This window comes from Catharus ustulatus, chromosome 14 (genome assembly GCF_009819885.2).
Source record: "Catharus ustulatus isolate bCatUst1 chromosome 14, bCatUst1.pri.v2, whole genome shotgun sequence".
Classification (NCBI taxonomy): Eukaryota; Metazoa; Chordata; class Aves; order Passeriformes; family Turdidae; genus Catharus; species Catharus ustulatus.
In genome coordinates this window covers 13,852,930-13,870,092 of record NC_046234.1, presented here as the reverse complement: position 1 = coordinate 13,870,092, position 17,163 = coordinate 13,852,930, and positions in this window count along the sequence as shown.

Genomic DNA, 17,163 nt, shown 5'->3' with positions numbered 1-17,163 from the left:
TGGATTGCACCTATTTTAGTTTTGCTAACAGACCTCCAAAACCTCCCTACAGTAATGTTTTACAAGCAACACCTTGCAACCTATAAATCACCGTGTGCTTGAAAAGGCCATCAAAACTCTGCCCAGCTGACATGGCAGAGAACTGCTCTCACTACACAATACCCTCTAAAATATTCAGAAAAGTTCTAGCACTTTTTTCTTTGACCATTACTTTTTTTAGCAACTGATGTATTTGCAGACCCCAGGACTCCCTTCCAAGATACACAAAAACACAAGTCAAAGGTCAGCAGGAGGATGTAAAAATACCATTTAATCTTATCTTTGCAACACTTCATGTAGACTTATTTCACCATTTTCAGGCTCTCTTTGTTGAAAGACTAATTTATTTCTGCACTGACAAAAAGAGATAATCAATTTCCAGCATGAATTGAGTAAAAGCTCCTACATGTAACTTTATTTTTATTTAAGATTTGAATATGCTTATGTACAAATGTTTGTATTAAAGAATTAAAAATCAATGCACAGCATACAAAACATTATTAATATAAAAGTTTTTTAGCACTGTGTCATGTCCATTTGCTGTCAGTTTAAAAAAGTTTTGTTTTACAGAGTTAGACATGAAGTATTTTTTCTCTGGGAATGTTTTCCCTGTTATACACATACGAGTTACTGGGACACTTCTGCATTTTCCATCGCTGTGTCAACTCACTATTCTGTTCCTGCAGGGGTGTTGATAACAAATTCACACACCCATGCTAAATTGCTGACTTCAGTACTGGGCATTTTGTTCTCTTTTAGCATTTGTGGGTCGGGACCTCAGAAAGGCACTTAGCCTAATCCGGAGAAAATTTAAATTTCGAATTTGACTGCGCGTCCTCCATTACACGTGATCTTCCTGCAGCTCCGAACCACTACATTCCCTATCAATCCTGGGCACTACAACACAAAAGTTTGCAGGGAGAAACGCGGCAGAAGGTTTTCCAGTGATGATGAAGAAACAAATTGCGTTTTCTGTGAGAAAAGCAGGAGCAGGAGCCCGCGGCCGGGTCGGGCCGCGCCGAGCCCGCCCGTCCTGCCCCGGCCGCTTTGTCTGAGGCCTCACACGCGCAGCCCTCGCCAAGCTCGCCCTCCAACCTGCGCCAACGGGGCCGCCGAATCCCAACCAAGAAATTAAACACTAATAAATACGGGGACGACGACGACACAAAAGCCCTTTTCTCGTTGTGTGCGAACGCAGTCCCGATAGATACTGCCCGGTTTCCATGGGGACATTTTGTTCTGACTCCAGATCCCCATGATCGGGGTGAGATGAGGCGGCACTTTTGGGGCTTTTCGGCCGAACCCAGCAGAACCCCCCCGGGGAAGCGGGGCGAAACTGTTCGTTATCAATCGATTTTATGTTATTTATTCTTTTTTAAAAGATGATTACTCCTAATCCCTGAGGAACCGTGGCCGCTGGCTGGGCACAATTAGCACATTTTTAGCATTCCTGCGAGGGCCGCCCGCCAGGGCAGGACAAACACCCCGCGCTGGGGTCCCCAGCCCAGGCCGGGCGCGGGGGGACCCTCGGGGCGCTCCGGGAGCCCTCAGGACGCCCCTCTGGGGTGCTCAGGTGCTGCAAGGCCATGCCGGGGGGACGGCGAGAGCCTCCAACAGCACCGTGCGAGCCCAGCTCGGCCGGGACAGGACCCGCCACGTCATTTCGGGGCTTTTCACCCCAAAACGGCCCAAATTTTCTCCCCTCATCGCGCTGGTGGCCCTGGGCGGCCGCGGCCACGCCTGGCCGTGGTGGTTGCGGTGGCTCGCTTTTTAACGAGGGACGAGCGCAGCCCCCCGCGCTCCAAAGTACCCCCAAAACCCCTCGCTCTCGATCCCTCATGCCCATCCCTCCGAACCCCGCGGCCGGCCCGCCCCGTCCCGGCCCTGCCCGGGGTCTCCTCCATCGCCATCCCCCCGCGGGAGGAAGGGGCGGCCGGGGGCGGCGGCTGCCATTGGCCGGGCAGCGGCGGCCGCAGCTGCAGGACACAATTAATTATGCTAATGGCGCGGGGAGCGGATGTGCTCGCTTCCCCCCGATCCCTCTCCCCGTTTTTGGCTGGCCGGGCGGGAGGAGCCGCCCTGGCCCGATCACATGATATTGTCTTCGCGCCACTTTCGTAAAACCCTTTTTATTCCAGGGCTCAGCTCGGCTCTAAGGTACCGTGTTTATCTTCCCCTTTCCCTGCTCTCTCCTTCGCGCTCCTTTTTTTGTTTCGCCTTCCCAAAGCTGGCGCGAGCCCAAGGGTACTCCTCGCTTTACACCTCTTCTGTTATTTTATTTATTTTATCGCTTTTCTCTTTTTTTCCTCTCTCTTTCTCTCTCCGCCCCGCACCCTTCCCGAGCCCCGCCGCAATCAGTGCCGGCCGGCGCGGGCTGCCCGGGCTGGGGGACGCGCACCGGGATGAGCAGCCCCGAGCCCGGGCTCGGTGTGGGGGCGCGGGGGCGGCAGCGCTCGGCGGGGCGCGGGCGGCCGCCACCCACCTGTAGGAGTGCGCGGGGCTCGCTCCGCGTCCCGCCTGGGCCCGCGGCTCCCCCGCACCGCCGGGCCCCTCACGCCCGCCCCGTCCACGGCCGGCGGCTCCCGCGGCACCAACAATGGACCGGGGAGGCGGCGGCGGGAGAGGCCGAAACTCGGGGCGGTGCGGGAAGGGGGTGCCGGGGATGGGGGGCTCGGGGCTGTTTTTTTGGCGGGGTCCCCGCGTGCTCTCCCCGGGCCGTGGTGGGGGGGGCGGTGTGTGTATGTGGGGGGGGTTTCTCGCGCCGCCCCCGCGTGGCCGGTGCGCGTGGGGCGGGGGGGAGGGGGCGCGCGCGCGGCGAGCACATGGCGGCGGCGGGGGGGAGGTGTCGGCGGTGCGCATGCGCGGCGAGCGCGGGGCGCGCTGGGGGTTGTAGTGCGGACGGGGGGGCGGGCCGGCGGCGCGCGCGCGCGGGCGGAGGGGGCGGTCGGGCGCGAGCAGCACCACGCGCTCGGCGGAGCCGCCGCCGCCGTCGGGGCTTCGCGAGATTCCCCGCGCGCGCTCCCGCGGCGGCCCCGCGCAGGCAGGACCGGGCGGGGGCCGGGACGGCGGGACCGGGCGGGGCGGGGACCGCGGGGAGCCGGAGCGGCGCGCACACGGCGGCGAGAGGCGGCCGCGCTGCCCCGTCGGGCCGGGACAAAGGGGCCGCCCGCGGCCGTGCGGAGCCGCCCTCGGTGCAACTTCGCGCTGCGCTCGCCGCTGCCCCTGTCCCGGGGCCGCGGGGCGGGCCGGGGTCCCTGGCGGTGGCGGCGGGTGCGGAGGGGGGGCGGGCGGGCGGCTTGGCGCGTTTTTGGGGCTTTGAATGGAGGACTGCATTTCCCACCGTGCTTTGTTCCGCCGCGGCGGCCGCGCGCGGCCCCGGACGGGGCGGGCAGCACGTGGCGGGGCGCCCCGAGACCCCTCCCGGGACGGGGCCGCCGCTCGCCCTCTGCGAGTGCTCTGGCCAGCGCCGAGCGGTACCCCCAGGGATGCTCCGGCTGCACCGGGCGTGGGGCACGCCGTGCACGTGGCGAGCAGGGCCGAGTAATCCCGGTGCCCGCCCCCCCGAGCAGATGGTCAGTGCTGGGAGATAACGGCGGCCAGGGGGCAGATCAATCCCCGCGGGGGTGGGGACCCTCCCTGGCACAGCCAGCGGCGCCTGGAGCGGCTCCGCTTCGGGGAGAACCCCTCGGGCGGCGGCCTCGCTGCCCCGGGGCATCCCTGAGCGGAGCCTGCCCACCCCCGCAGGTTTGTAAGGCTGGGTTCTGACAGCGCGGCTCCGCAGGGAAATGGAAATTTGTTAATAGAATATTTTCCTCCCCTCCATGCGGAGGCTCCGTCGCTTTTGTGCCGTGCTGCAGCTCACGCATCATCTGAAGTACAGATACTCCATTATCTGATGCGGAGCGTGCGGGATCATGTGTCAGAACTTTTCTTGCACTACTGGCGGGGAAAATGTTTGGTAGTTGCGTGATGCAAGACCCTCGTTAAAGCTCCAGGAGAAAGGTCAACTAAAATGTCTCTCGTGCTGTCGTAACACATGAGAGCAGGAAACCGGCATGTTTTGATACCTCTTAGGGTGCTTTTCAACTGCCACTAAAATCTGGAAGAAACCATTTTTATCTTAATTCAAGGGAAAAGTAGCTGCAAACCTTTCCTCATTTGGTGTGCCCTCACTTAAACTGCCTTCTCAAAACTCTTGAACCTATTTCTGCTCTATGCTTTAATAAGAAAAATCTCCTAAATTGAGTAGCGAATCCATATCTGTGTTATGCAACATTAATATTGGTCTTCTCTCTTGGCAGGTACTGTTGGTCCTGTGCTTCAGTCAAGATGCTTCTGTGATGCTGTAGCTGCGCTGAAACCTTGAAATAGAAGAATTTGTGTCTGGTGATGGGCCTCGAGTTGTGCAAAAGTGCTTACAGTGCAGGTAGAGTTTAGGATCTACTGCAGTTTAAGCACTTCTGGCATTACTGTGGCGATTCCCTGATGGTGGCAGAGCATGGACAGAACCAGGATTGTTGTGCTGCGTTAGGGCCACGCTGCAAATGGTCCTTGTGTTAAGGTGCATCTAGTGCAGTTAGTGAAGTAGCGTAGAATCTACTGCCCTAAATGCTCCTTCTGGCACAAGCTGCTGCCTGCACATCCAGAAAAACTGCGTCCATCTGGCTTTGGCTCAGCAATTACTGTTTTTAGTTAAAGTTTTTTTTTTTTTTTTTTCCATTGAAGGCAATTGCTCGGGAAGTAGTTTTGTCCTAGCAGTATCAAAGTGCTCATAGTGCAGGTAGCTTGGAATTGGACCTACTGTAATGTGGGCACTTACAGTACTGCTAGATAAAGTGCATCCTAGCCAGTGCCAGTTGCTGGAGAAGATGGTGCTGATTACAGTCAGTTTTGCAGGTTTGCATCCCAGCTTACTAAAATTGCTGTGCAAATCCATGCAAAACTGACTGTGGTGGTGGTGAATCTGGTGATTAATGGGTTTTCAAGCTTTTTTTTCCCCTTCTACCCTCCCTCCCCCCCATTTTTTTTTCTTTCATGGAAGATTTGAAGATGCCTTGCGCTGATTTCTCCATGGGTGGGGATTTGTTGCATTACTTGTAGCTGTATGTAGAGTATTGCACTTGTCCCGGCCTGTGGAGGAAAGGAGGACTTGTCTTCAGGCTGAACTGCCCCAAATTTGCCAGTGTGGTAAAGCTCTTGTTTTGCTGTTGTCGGGTGGATCACGATGCAATTTTGATTAGTTTAGTAGGAGAAAAATTGCACGGTATCCATCTGTAAACCGCAAGACCTTCATCGCTGACAGTGTGCCTTGTGTCAGTAGTCTCTGCTCACAGGACTGTCCTTGCTGGTGCTCCACAGCTTCAAGGGATATGAAGAAAGAAAACTTCGATACTAAGGTTTGTCCACCATTTAAAAAGATCAAAAAAGCCCAAAACACAACCTGAAAAGGAAATCCCATCAATACTTGTGGTGGTCCAGGGAAGCACACTTTGGGAGTTTGTTCCTGTAATATGTAAATGACTATGACACACTTACCAATAAAAACATTTTAAAATAAAATTTGTGTAATGGATTTCACTAAGTGTGGTTGCAGTTGACAAATGAGAAATAAAGGAGCTTTGTTTTTTTTTCTGATTGTGGATTACAGCGTCCAACAAGTTCTTCCATGTTGATTTTAAAGTGGGTGCATCTTGCTGCTGCTAATTCAGGGAGGATCTCTGCTAGGAAGGGGATGTTTCTCTCCAGACCAGAAGGATGTCTGTCCACTCAGTGCTCATCCTTAAGCTGTGATCATGCTCTATATTTATTTTTTTTTTAACTCTTTGACTCTCTCAGCCTTGAAGTTAGGAGTGGAGCTACATCCCATCTGGAATTGCTGCCCTGGGAGTGGGGACCCCTTGGTTTGTCCCAGCTTTAGAGACTGGCAGAATGGTGTGACCAGAAATGGGGCTGGAGTTGAGGCTGCTGTAGAAGCTGAATTCTAAGAGCTGAGAGAGTCTCTGTGCTAATGGATGGGATCTGGGGCTTTGGCAAGGGAAGGAGCTGAGCCTGAGCTGTGGGTGTGTAAGGATTGATGGACATGGTGTTGAGACTGCTGTTGCCATTGCTGTCCTGTGCTTAATGTTGGGTTGGCTTTGCCCTTTTTTGAGTAGTTTATCTACTGTGGGGAACCTCTTGAGGGTTGCTTGGATTGTTGAGTTTCTGGGTGTTTTTTCTGGCCTGCCCTCCTAAAACTGCATGGTTACATGTGCATTGTGTGGCCAAACTTGTGGATGTGCCCCAGCAGCACAGTGTGGGGTTGCTGCAGTTGCCTTGTCACAAGCAGATGTGGTCTGTGAAGTGGGTGGGCAGCACCAGGGAGTTTTCAACACCCTTTCCCTCCCCTAGCTAAAATACTGTAAGATCCAGAAGAATCTTATTGGTGGTCTGGCTTACTGTGGCCAGCTGAGCTGATAGCACTGTGGGTCCCTGAGGGAAGCCTGTCCCCAGTGTCCCATGCCCAGATGTGGTCTGGGGCTGGTTGTGAGCACCAGAGAAGGCAACAGGCCAAGCACAGCAATACTTTGTTGGTTGCAGCACAACTGCAGAGCTCCTACGATGAGAGTGTCCTTGCAGCTGGTGGCTCTGGGTGATTTTCTACCCCAGAATTTAATCTGAGTTGTAATCTTCCTTGTGCCTGGAGAGCTGTGATCTGGTCTTCAAATCCTTATACAAACAAGAGGAAAAAGATGTTCCCTGAGTGTAGAGCCCTTCTGGCTGCACCACTTAGTGACAGTGAGGAACAATGGGTTGGAGTGCATGCTAATTGTGATTTACTGTGGTGTACCATACCCCAGCTGGGTGGAAGGCATTGGGATGTGTCTGTGCAGGGAATGAAGCTCAAGTTTGGGAGATGCTCCAAGCCTGACTTTGTATTGCTAATACTGGAGCTTGCACCCAGCTCCTGCATGGGATCTTAGTGGTGGTTTTGGGGTGATGCAGGCTTGTATTGGTGGGGTGGGTGCTGGAGGGAATTCTGTGCCCCCAGTGTGCATGTTCAGCACAGTGTTTGGTGCCAGGGGCTGGTGTGGTCATCCTGGGATGTGTCACTAGTGAGGGCTTCTGAGCTGTGTGTGGGCCAGAGCCTGAGAAGGGCACCTCAAAACCAGCCCAGCCAGGCTGGCAGATCACCAATGGCTTCAGCAGTGAGCAGGGTGGTGTTGGAGTCACTGAGAGAGGGGGGTTGTTGTCTGTTCCCGTGGGTAAAAGCTCTCCTTCAGCAGCGTAGGTGTGCTGTGCTGGTGAGTATCCACACAATCTGCTCGGAGTGACGAGCCTGCGGTGTGCAGTTTGGGTGGTTTGCGTGGATTTCACTGACTCAGCTCGAAGTGCTGAGATATGGAAGCCAGCTGAATGTTCCTGCAGTTGTAAACCAGCTCAGGCATCGGGGGAAGCGAGATCTGTTCCCTGGGAGCAGCTTCTTGCAAAGTGGTGCCCGGTGTGTGCTTATGCTCAGTAGTAAGTTGATTTTATTGTCAGGCTCTGGTGCTTGAGAGCACAGCAGGGCAGGTGCTCTAGGGCTGAGTGGTGAGGAGTTAACCCACAGGCTATTGGCATTGCAGGATTTGAAGTAAAAAATGCTCCTATTATCACCTGAGCAAATCTCTAAGGCTGATGAGGAGTGAAATGGTGTGAAAAGAGGCTCCATGTGACAGCAGAGTCTGCTGGTTCTGAACTAACTCATCACTGCATCTCCCATCGAGGCATCCGTTTTATCAGTGTGCTCCTCTGTCCTTTCCTCTTACTGATAAACTATTACCTGGGCATGAACTATTGGCTTTCTTTCACACCCTGCAGAGCCCCCTTTCCGAGGAGCTCTCCCAGCCTTGCTCACAGCTGTGCCCAGCCTACAGCGTGTTCTGCACTGCCCCAGTCTCTGTGTCAAGACTTGGGTTTCCAAAGTTTTAGAAATGCTGAATCTGCTGTTTTGAAGCAACAAATGACCCGTTTTTATACTTAATTGCTTTTTCTTAAGCCCAGAGCGTTGCTTTGGGAGGTATTTCAAGAGATGTCCTTGATTCTGAGGTTTTGGGGGCTCTGTATGATCAGGTGGAGCGCCAGAAGGATGGGAAAAGCTCAGAAAAACCCCTCAAAAGAGCTCTACTCCAAAGCAAACCAGCCTGAAAATGGTGGGTTTGGGTATTTTGAATATCTGAACTCTGAGAGAGGATACAGAGATGGGATGTGCAGAGCTGTGCAATGGGGTATCCACTCTCTTTCTGGAGCTGTGGAGTTTTATCTCCAGCTCAAGGAGGGAACCCACGGGATCTTGGGATTTTCTGATGTACTTTTTGGCTTGTCCTGTCCCTGCCTTTGGAAAAGCTGAAGCCAGGGGTTGCCCCATCTATTTTGGGATGTTCTGTACAGCCCCTTCTCCCGTGGGAAGCCCTGAGGGGTGCAGGGATGGACATTCCAGTGCTCCAGCAGAGGAGGAAAGGGATGGGGTCCCCCTGACGGTGTGTGCAGTATTGCTGTCTGTCGCTGTGCTGCTTTTTAAATGACGTTTTTAACCCTTAAGAAGTTGTTGGACATCGATGCCAAGGGGCTAGGGCTGCCCCAGGAGCCCCTGCAGCAGCTATTCCTGGGAGTGGGACGTCAAAGGAGTCGGCACTGGTAATTTTTTACTGTGAGTATATAAATAGGTACTAGCACACTGAGACGTGAGGGCTGATCGTGGAAAGAGACAACTCTTGTTCTGGAAACTCCAGAGGCTTCTAACAGCAGAGTGCCCGGGCTATTTTTATAGACTGGGGATATTTCATATTATTTCAGTCTCCTTCCTGTCACACAACACTTTGTTGTTTAATCTGTGTGTGGTTATTCCCAGCTGTAATCAGTGGTTATCCTGCGGAGCACCCAGTGGGTGCTTTGTTTTTCTCTTAAGGGGAGCTTGTTAAGATAATACTTCTGAATTATCTTGTTTTTAAAAAAAGTATCTTCTGCTCTTCTGCTGTTGATGGTCTTCAGAGTAGTTTTTAAATAGCATGTTCATCTCTAAATCAGTGCATTACACCCAGGTAAGCATTGCTAACTGGTGAGTTTTTCACATAGTCTGTGTGCATGCTGCCTGTCATCTTTAGTTACTTTTTTTTAAATTTTGTTTTTTTTTTGGTTTCCACATACTATTAGGTTTAAATCATAGCTGACAGAGAGGAATAAGTATTTCTAATTTTCTAATTTGCTTATATTGTTCACTGGACCAAGTGTTGTCCAGACCCGAAACAGCTCTTGACCAGGACCTGCTGGCTGAGAGAGTGATTATGTGCTGCACCTGTCCTTGTCTCCTCCTGGCTTTTGTACCAAATCCCTGTGATAATACACCTCAATAACATGCCTCCTTCTTGCCTTTTAACATCTACCTGGGGGTTTAAGTTGCTGTACTTCTGCAGTTGGTGTGCTGGCTGCTGCAGCCAGGTCAGAAGTCACCAGTTATTTGGCTAATTACATTTCCCACTAGAAGTGTTGCTTTGTAAAGGTTAAGTTTCATTCTCCAAAGGATTTTATAAAATGTAGAGAATTGCTCTACTGAATCGAAGGGGAAACTATCAATGCTTTTTTACATATATATATATATATATATAAAAATACAGAAGAGGAAATTGGAAATTACCATTTTGTTATTCTGGTGATGCAGAGCTGAAGTGAAACATTTTTTTAAAAAACTTTGCTTTGTTTTTTTAATGGAGATGGTTTCTTTGGTGCTAAGTACCATCTTTGTGCTGTTCTCTGCTGGAGGAAGCACCCAAGCTGGTTCTGGGTAGGTACCCTGCAACAGCAGCAAATGGTAGGCAGGACAGATTGGAGGCTTCAAAGAAGTAACAAATCTCTTGGGACTTCAAAGGCCACTCTTTGTCAGCCTGCCTGCCTGCCCAGAGCTTCATTGCAGCAATGAAAAGAGAATTAAGATCTTCCTGCCCCGAACCCACAGCCCCCTTCCTTCCTCCAAGGCCAGACCACTCCTCTGTGTGCCTCCTTGTCCCTCCCCATACCGAGCAGTGCTGCAGGTGCCCATTGGTGTTGAATAAACAGCAGTTTTTGAAGTAGCACCGGCTCACAGAACATCCACTTGTATTATTTTTTAGTGCTCGGAGATGGGCGCTTAAACCCCTGCAAGTGGCTTGGAAATCCCAGCCTGGATCCCTGTGCTGAGCTTGGCTGCTGGAGGTGTTGATGGAGCTTCAGCTGCAAACTGGTGCTGCCTGTAGCTGAGCTTGCAGCTTTCCAAGCTGGGATGTGGGAGGAACTTGGGGCTGATGGGGCAGCACCGTCCCAGGACAGGGAGGTTTGCCCTGCCCTTCTGTCCAGACATCGCTCTTCCCTCGGAGGACTGTGGCTTCTCACTTTCTTTTTAATTTACCTTTTATTTCCTTACTAAAAAGAGTACTGGTTTCATTGATAAAAAATGCAGATTTGCATTGATATGGAGTAAAAAGGATGCAGAAAGGGGGGGGAAAAGAATTTAGTCTTTGCTTTCTTTCTGAGTTTATGCAAACCTCCAAATACTTCTTTCCTCAAAGGACCAATTTCTACCGAAACAGAATGGTGATGATGATGGTGATGAAAACCTTATAAAACCTCATAAATCGACCCGATAACCAAAAAATGTTAAGCCTTATCCTTCAGCCCAAGAGTAGCATACAACAGAGCTTGATTGGCTAAAAATGTTTTAGTTCTCTTTATCATGAGGTAAGAAAGAAGGATGAGATGCCTGCTCCCCTCTGTTTGGGGAGGCTCCATGGTAAGTGCTTCATCTGCAATAAAAGCAGTGGTTAGCTTTGAAGAAAAATTTCAAACTAACAGAATTAGGGCTGCATCAGCAGAGTGTGGCTCTTCCACCACAAAATCCCCTGTGTGAGCAGTGGGGATGGAAGGAGCATTGCTTGTCATTCATTGCTCCTTCCTGTGCAGTTCTATTAGAGCAGTAAATACAGCAGAATACCCTGGTGTTAACCCTGACTGCCGCCTTGCCTCGGCTCTGCTCTCGGGCCATTCCCGAGGCAGCCCTGTCGTAAACAGACCTGCTCAGAATTATTTTTATGTACCAAAAATCTCTTTTTACCCAGTTACGCCTCATTCTCCAACTAAAACATGGGCCTGGCTTGTTTTAGGAGGTGATGACAAGCAGATAAAATGGAATTAGAGCCTCCGCTCGCTGTGGGCAGAGCTGCAGTGCTGCCTTTCATAGTTTCAGTTTGTGTTGCAGTGCTGGCGCTCCAGCTGCTGGAAGAAGACTGGGATTAGCAGGTCTCAGGACTTCTTGATGTGGCTCTGTGTGAGTGTCCTGCTCTGTGGACTTGGAGCTCTTTGTGCAGCTGCTCTGCCCGAGGTGCCTCAGTGCCTGTCGGACCCTCTGCTGTGAGAAACTCGTGTGAAATGTGGATGTTGAGGTGGAACTGCAGCTGCTGCTTCTCTAGGCTGTAAAAAATCCATGACCACCATCCAGACTGATGCCTTTCCTTGCATTTCTCCTTATTTTCTATCAGCTGTCATAAGTCAGTGCCTCAAATGGGACGGGGACAGGACAGGTCCTTGGTGCTTGGGCTACAGTCAAGGAGTTTTACAAACAGGAGCTTAAATGAAGGGGTTTGGAAGAAGTGGGAAGATGCCTCCCCTGTGGCTCCACATCAGCTTGTGGTGCTCAGCTGTCCCCCAGCTGTCCAGTCTTGTCCAGTCTTGGAGGGATGGCACAAGACCTCAGGGACTCTCCTGATCCTGGGGTTAGAAACTGCATTTGTGTCGGGCAGGATTTGCTTTGCTTCAACTTCCTTCCCACTGTGGGATTCTGTTCTGCTTTTCCCATGCTGTTCAGAAGCGACTGGCACTGAGAATCAGCTCTGCTTTTCCTGTGTCCCATCAGAGGCTGGGGCTGCACCGTGGATGTGCTGGCTCTCAGGGTGATGTGCAGGCACATTCTCTTGTTTTCTCACTGGGTTTTGGGATCCTGCAAGCCCCAAACAGGAGTCACTGTGTCCTGTTTGCACATCAAGGGGTCCTGTCTGAGCCATGAGCTGCAGCCCCATTCCAGAGCTCTCACTGGGGCTGGCTGCTGGGCAGTTTTGGCTCCTGGCCCACAGCATCACTCACTGCCCCTGAGTTACTGTCCCAGCTGCTTCTTGGTGAGCCTGGTCTTGCATCACAGCTGGTTTGGAAGATTTGTTCATATCACTAATGTAAGAAAAAGTTGATTGGGTGGGGGAAATACAGCTTTCTTGGCTCTTGCTCAGCTTGGTTTTAATTTATTCCGGTGAATGTTGATTCTGAACTTTTATTCCCTGTCCTGATAAAGCTGTGGCTGCGCCAAGAGGCTGCCCAGAAATCATCTTGTGTGATACGAGTGCAATTGCCTTTCTGGACCAAGGCTGTACCCTCATGGAAAGTGTCACTGGAGCTGTTCAAGAAAATCTACTTACTGTTCTGCCCATAAGCTGGCAGGAAATGGGGCTTTTCCTCATTTCAGCTGTTGTAGTGCTCCGGCTTGGCTTTGTGGAGCCCCTCGTGCCCCTGCTGTGGGACCAGCTCAGCCAAAGGAATGGGTTCTGCAGCCCTGGTGCTGTGCTGGACACACAGGGACTCTCAGGGCTCTTGCCTGTGGCTGTCTGGGAATCACCAGGCCAGCAGAAGTGGGTGCTGTGCAGATGGGAAGAGAAGTAAGCACAAAAATGACTGAGGAAAAGCTGTGTGTGACTTAGCTGGGAGGGATTTTCTCTCTGCCTGGCTCCTGGCCCCTGCCCTGACACATTGCTGGACGGTTTCACTCCAAAATCTTCAGCCTCCTGATTTTTCATTCACCACATGAGGGCAGGCTGTTTCTAAATAAAATACAGTGAGAAATCTTCAGCTCAGTGTAAATTCTCCAACTCCAGGCTCCCTCTGGCTCGGGGAGGGCTGGCTGCTGCAGCCCCCTCCAGGTTTTGTCCTCCAAAAGCCAAAGGGGATGCGGTGAATGAGGATGGATGTGCAGAGTCCACCCGAGCACCATCATCCCCCGTGCCCAGGAGAAGCCTCCAGCATCTCCTGTAACCATCTCACATCTCCCTGCTTTGTTATTCCTCTGGGCAAACTCCGTTTACTCTAATGGCATGATTAGCTCTGCATAATAAATGACTTTTCCCTTCTGTGGCGTTTGCCTGCCCTGGTACCCACGTCCCCTGAGTGCAGGGATGCTCTCGGCAGCAGCACGGTGCTGTCAACCAGCTCTGTGGGGATTTACCACCGTGGCCTCACCTGACTTCACAGCTTCTGCCTGCTGGCTGCTGTGCAAGTTAACACAGCTTCCAGCGGTTTAAAAAATGGTCAGAGTTAACTGGAGTTGGTTGGATAGTTGTTAATGCTGCTGCCTCTGACTTGAGTTGATGCTTCTCCTTGAATTTTCTTTTTTGTTTGTTTGTATGGACATGTAGCAGCCAATGCCCAGGGAGAATAAACGACTTGAAGAAGAAAGCAATATGGATTTGTCAGTCTAACAAATTATACTCATGGGTTTATGACCCATGGGCTTCAAAGCAAAGCAAGGACTCTTGGGGTGTCACAGGAGGATGTTGAAGGTTTTGTGGTTGGTGCTCTGGGCAGGGGCAGCCCTGTAAGTGGGTCCAAGGAAACTCCTCTGAGATGTTCCTCTCAAAGCCCTCTTCAGCTGCACTAACAAAAAGCTTTGCTCCCAGCACCAGCTGCAATTCGTGTTTCTGAGGGAATCCTCGTGCTCCCAGTCCAGTGTTGGCAGAGCAGCTCCCTGTTAACTCGTCATTGGAAGTGACAGGACAGCCAGGGGTGAGGAGACAGCCCAGGCCTCTCAGTGAAGCAATGTGATTGCTGGTGGGCAAAAGCCTACTGGATATTATTAATCTCCAAGAGTCAGACACATCACAGTGACTGCAATAAACCTCAAGTCACTCTCAGTTATCTTGAGAATGATACAGCTGGGAGATGTGATGGGAAACTCTCTCAGTGTGGCTCTGTCCTGCTCTGCTGCTTTTTCCAGGTTTTTTCCAAAGCTTCACTTGGGAAATAAAAAAAAACAAAACCCCACAGAAAAATAACAGAAAACCCCAGAGGTGGCTGCTGGGGGAAGTGTCCAATGTTGGTGTTTGAAGCCCTGACCATCTTTCACTGTGAGTTTGTGCCCTCCTGCTGCTCCAAACCTGATTTCTGCCCAAGCCCTGCCTGCCCTCAGGGCTGTGCCTGCAGAGCTCCAGGCACCACTGGATTTAAATCAGTGGAGATTGTTCCAGTCAACTCCTCCTAGAAATGCTTCTGGTTTGCTTGCTCTCTCAAACAATTTTTCATGTCCTCCTGTGTGAAGCATTTGGGAGGACACCTTGGCTCCATTTTAAGTTTTTATTAGTATCTTCAATCTGGTGGAGCTCTTGCAGCTCTGTGGGAGAAACATGTCCTGTGTCACAGATATATCCTGGGCAGAGGATGGGCCAGGAAAACACAACCTGCACTTCTGGCAACCCCTGCTCTTGCTCATCCTCACTCTCCACAGTTATGCCACTGTGACTGCTGATGTAAGGCAAGTAAATCCTGGGCTTGGGCTGCCAGAGCCACAGGAAGTGCTGGTCCCTTGCCCTGACCAGTGACAAATTTATTCTCTCTTTCTGCATTTTTTGAAAATTGATTTTTTTTTTCCATCTAGAGGGACATAAATAATTGGTGCTGAACAGTTGGGCTTTTTCCAGGATGGGAAGAGGTGGTTTCCTCAGTTGTTTTTTTCTCATTGCTGTATGATGAGATGAAGTTCAAGATACATCTGGGGAGGGAGATGGCCAAGTGGGCAATTGTTGCCTCCTGGATGCGGCCCCTCAGCCCCAGTGGGGACAGAAATGTTATTTATTGTTGGGAGTGGTGGTTCTCCTCTGCTCTCACTCTCCCGTGGATTTGCAGGAGTGAGCAGCAAACCAGTCATGATGGAGTTTAAGGATTGAATTTAGAAAACTTCTCCCTCCAAGATTTGTTAATCTGCTTATAATGAGGGGGGAAGAAAAGTCTGTGCTCTGTGGGTGTTATCAGCTGAGGAGATAAAGCCTTGACTCCATTTCAGGTCACTTCCCAGTGTGCTCCTTGGTCCAGCACCTGGAGCAGGACCTGCCCCGTGGTGTGTGATTGTGTGGTTGGGTTGATACCAGGGTCTGCTGGCAGGACTGGAGCTGGCTGAGGAAAATCCTCACCTTTTCTGGCTGCTAATGATAGAACAGGTTAAAGTAGCTTTTCAGGGGAAGGCTTCCTCTGTCCCCAAATCCTGTCCACCCCACTACCTAGAAAACATGGAGCACTAAACTGAAAAACTGTTTTTAAAGTGAATAGACTCCTCTGCTAAATATGTAATCATGTAATCAATCCTGCAGGCACAGGAATGAGCTAGTTGGATGAACAAAACCCAGGACTGGTGGGTATTAGCCCCTGGCTTGCAGTTGGTTTCGTACTGGTCCCAGAGTTTGTGGGACAACAGCAACATTTCCACTATTCCTTGGTACTGCCCCTGTGAGCTGTGCTCCTGCAGTTCTTTTATGCCACTGTGTCGGGGTCTCTGAGCTGGTGCCAAGCTCAAATCCAAGGAAATCCAGAGCAAATCTCTTTGCAGAGCTGTGTGATATTGGTAGAAATGAAGGAAAGCTTTCCAGCTGCTCTGCAGGGAAATCCAGCCCTCTGCAAAATCCAGGGGCTGAATGTCAACGAGAAAATTCCCACCAACTGCAGCTGGGCCAGGATTTGGGTTGGCATTAAAAGCTCAAAGTGCTGGTGCTGAGCCCAGCTCCACTGCCCCATTTCCAGCACTGTAACCTCTGTTTTAGCAGAGTTCAGCCTTCTGGATTTGTTGCTGATCTGCTCTGCTGTGGCTGCTGCAGGAGCTGAAGTGCCATCTCAAGCTGCACAGGCTGTCCCTGCTCACAGCCACCTCCCCTTTCCCTTGGGTGGTAGCTAACAGGTAACAAGCTGGATTTCCCACCCCAGCTCCCTGCACAACCAAGAACTTAGGTATGGGAACAAACCTGCATTTCATTTTGCTGGTTTGGGATCGCTGGTGACCTCTCTGGGTTTTTCTCTGTGGCTCTGGCACCAGCCTGACTGTGGGCTCAGGATGCTCAGCCTGATGCCAAGAACCAGGATCTGCTGTGCTGCATCCAATACTCTCCTGCATTCAGATCACCCTTGAAATACCCACAACTAAATTTTAAGACTCAGCACTTCTCTGTATCTGACCCTGAAAAAATAAAAAGCTCCTCCTTTTGTGAGTAGTGTAAAATGTCCAAGGACACAAACCACTCGAGCTAGACTTTTTTTTAAATCTGTAGATGCATGACCACTGGGAGGCAAAAACAAGGCCAGTTTTTGTATTTATTGCTTTCCAAATAGGCCAGGATTTCTGACATGCTGCCCCATTGCTGACTGACTTCAGTGACCATTCTTTAACATCACCCCATAATGGTTGAATACAGTAACTTCCCTTCAGATCAAAAAATCTATGGCACTGATGTCCTTGAGTACTTTGTGATTTTGGCCTGTGTTCAGACCAATCCATAACCTCAACTCAGAAGCTCACTCAGTGCCAAGCCTGTGGTGCTTCAGCTTGTCCTGTGATTCTGTTTTAGCCACGATGGGCAGAATGATTTGACAGATTCTTGCAATGCCGTGTAGCTCAGACGAGCCTGCTGCCTCTCAGGGTTCCGGGGGGCACAGGGAGCCACAGGTTCTTCTTGGACAAAATCCTGCAAGTCAGGCGAGCTGCTCAGCTCTGCTCCTGGCTGGGACTGAGAGGTGCAGAGGGGTTGGGGTGTCTTGCCCAAAATGCACCATAATTTGCTTTTCCCCAGGCTGTTTCTGGCTGCTGCCCTCGCTGCTGCCTGTGGCTGCTGTCTGGTGTAGAGAAGCTCCTGCTGGGATCCCCATCTGTGAGCTCAGCCTTGCAAGGCTCTTGCTTTCCAGCTCTCTCAGCTTCTGTGGGGTCTCACATTGTCTCTACCATCACACATTGTGAGGTGGGGAGATGTTTCACTTGGAAGACATCAAACCAAGATCACAAGAGTTTTGAGGCTTGGACATCAGCCTACTCCATAATCAGAGGAAGCAAAAGATGAAATCCTTGAA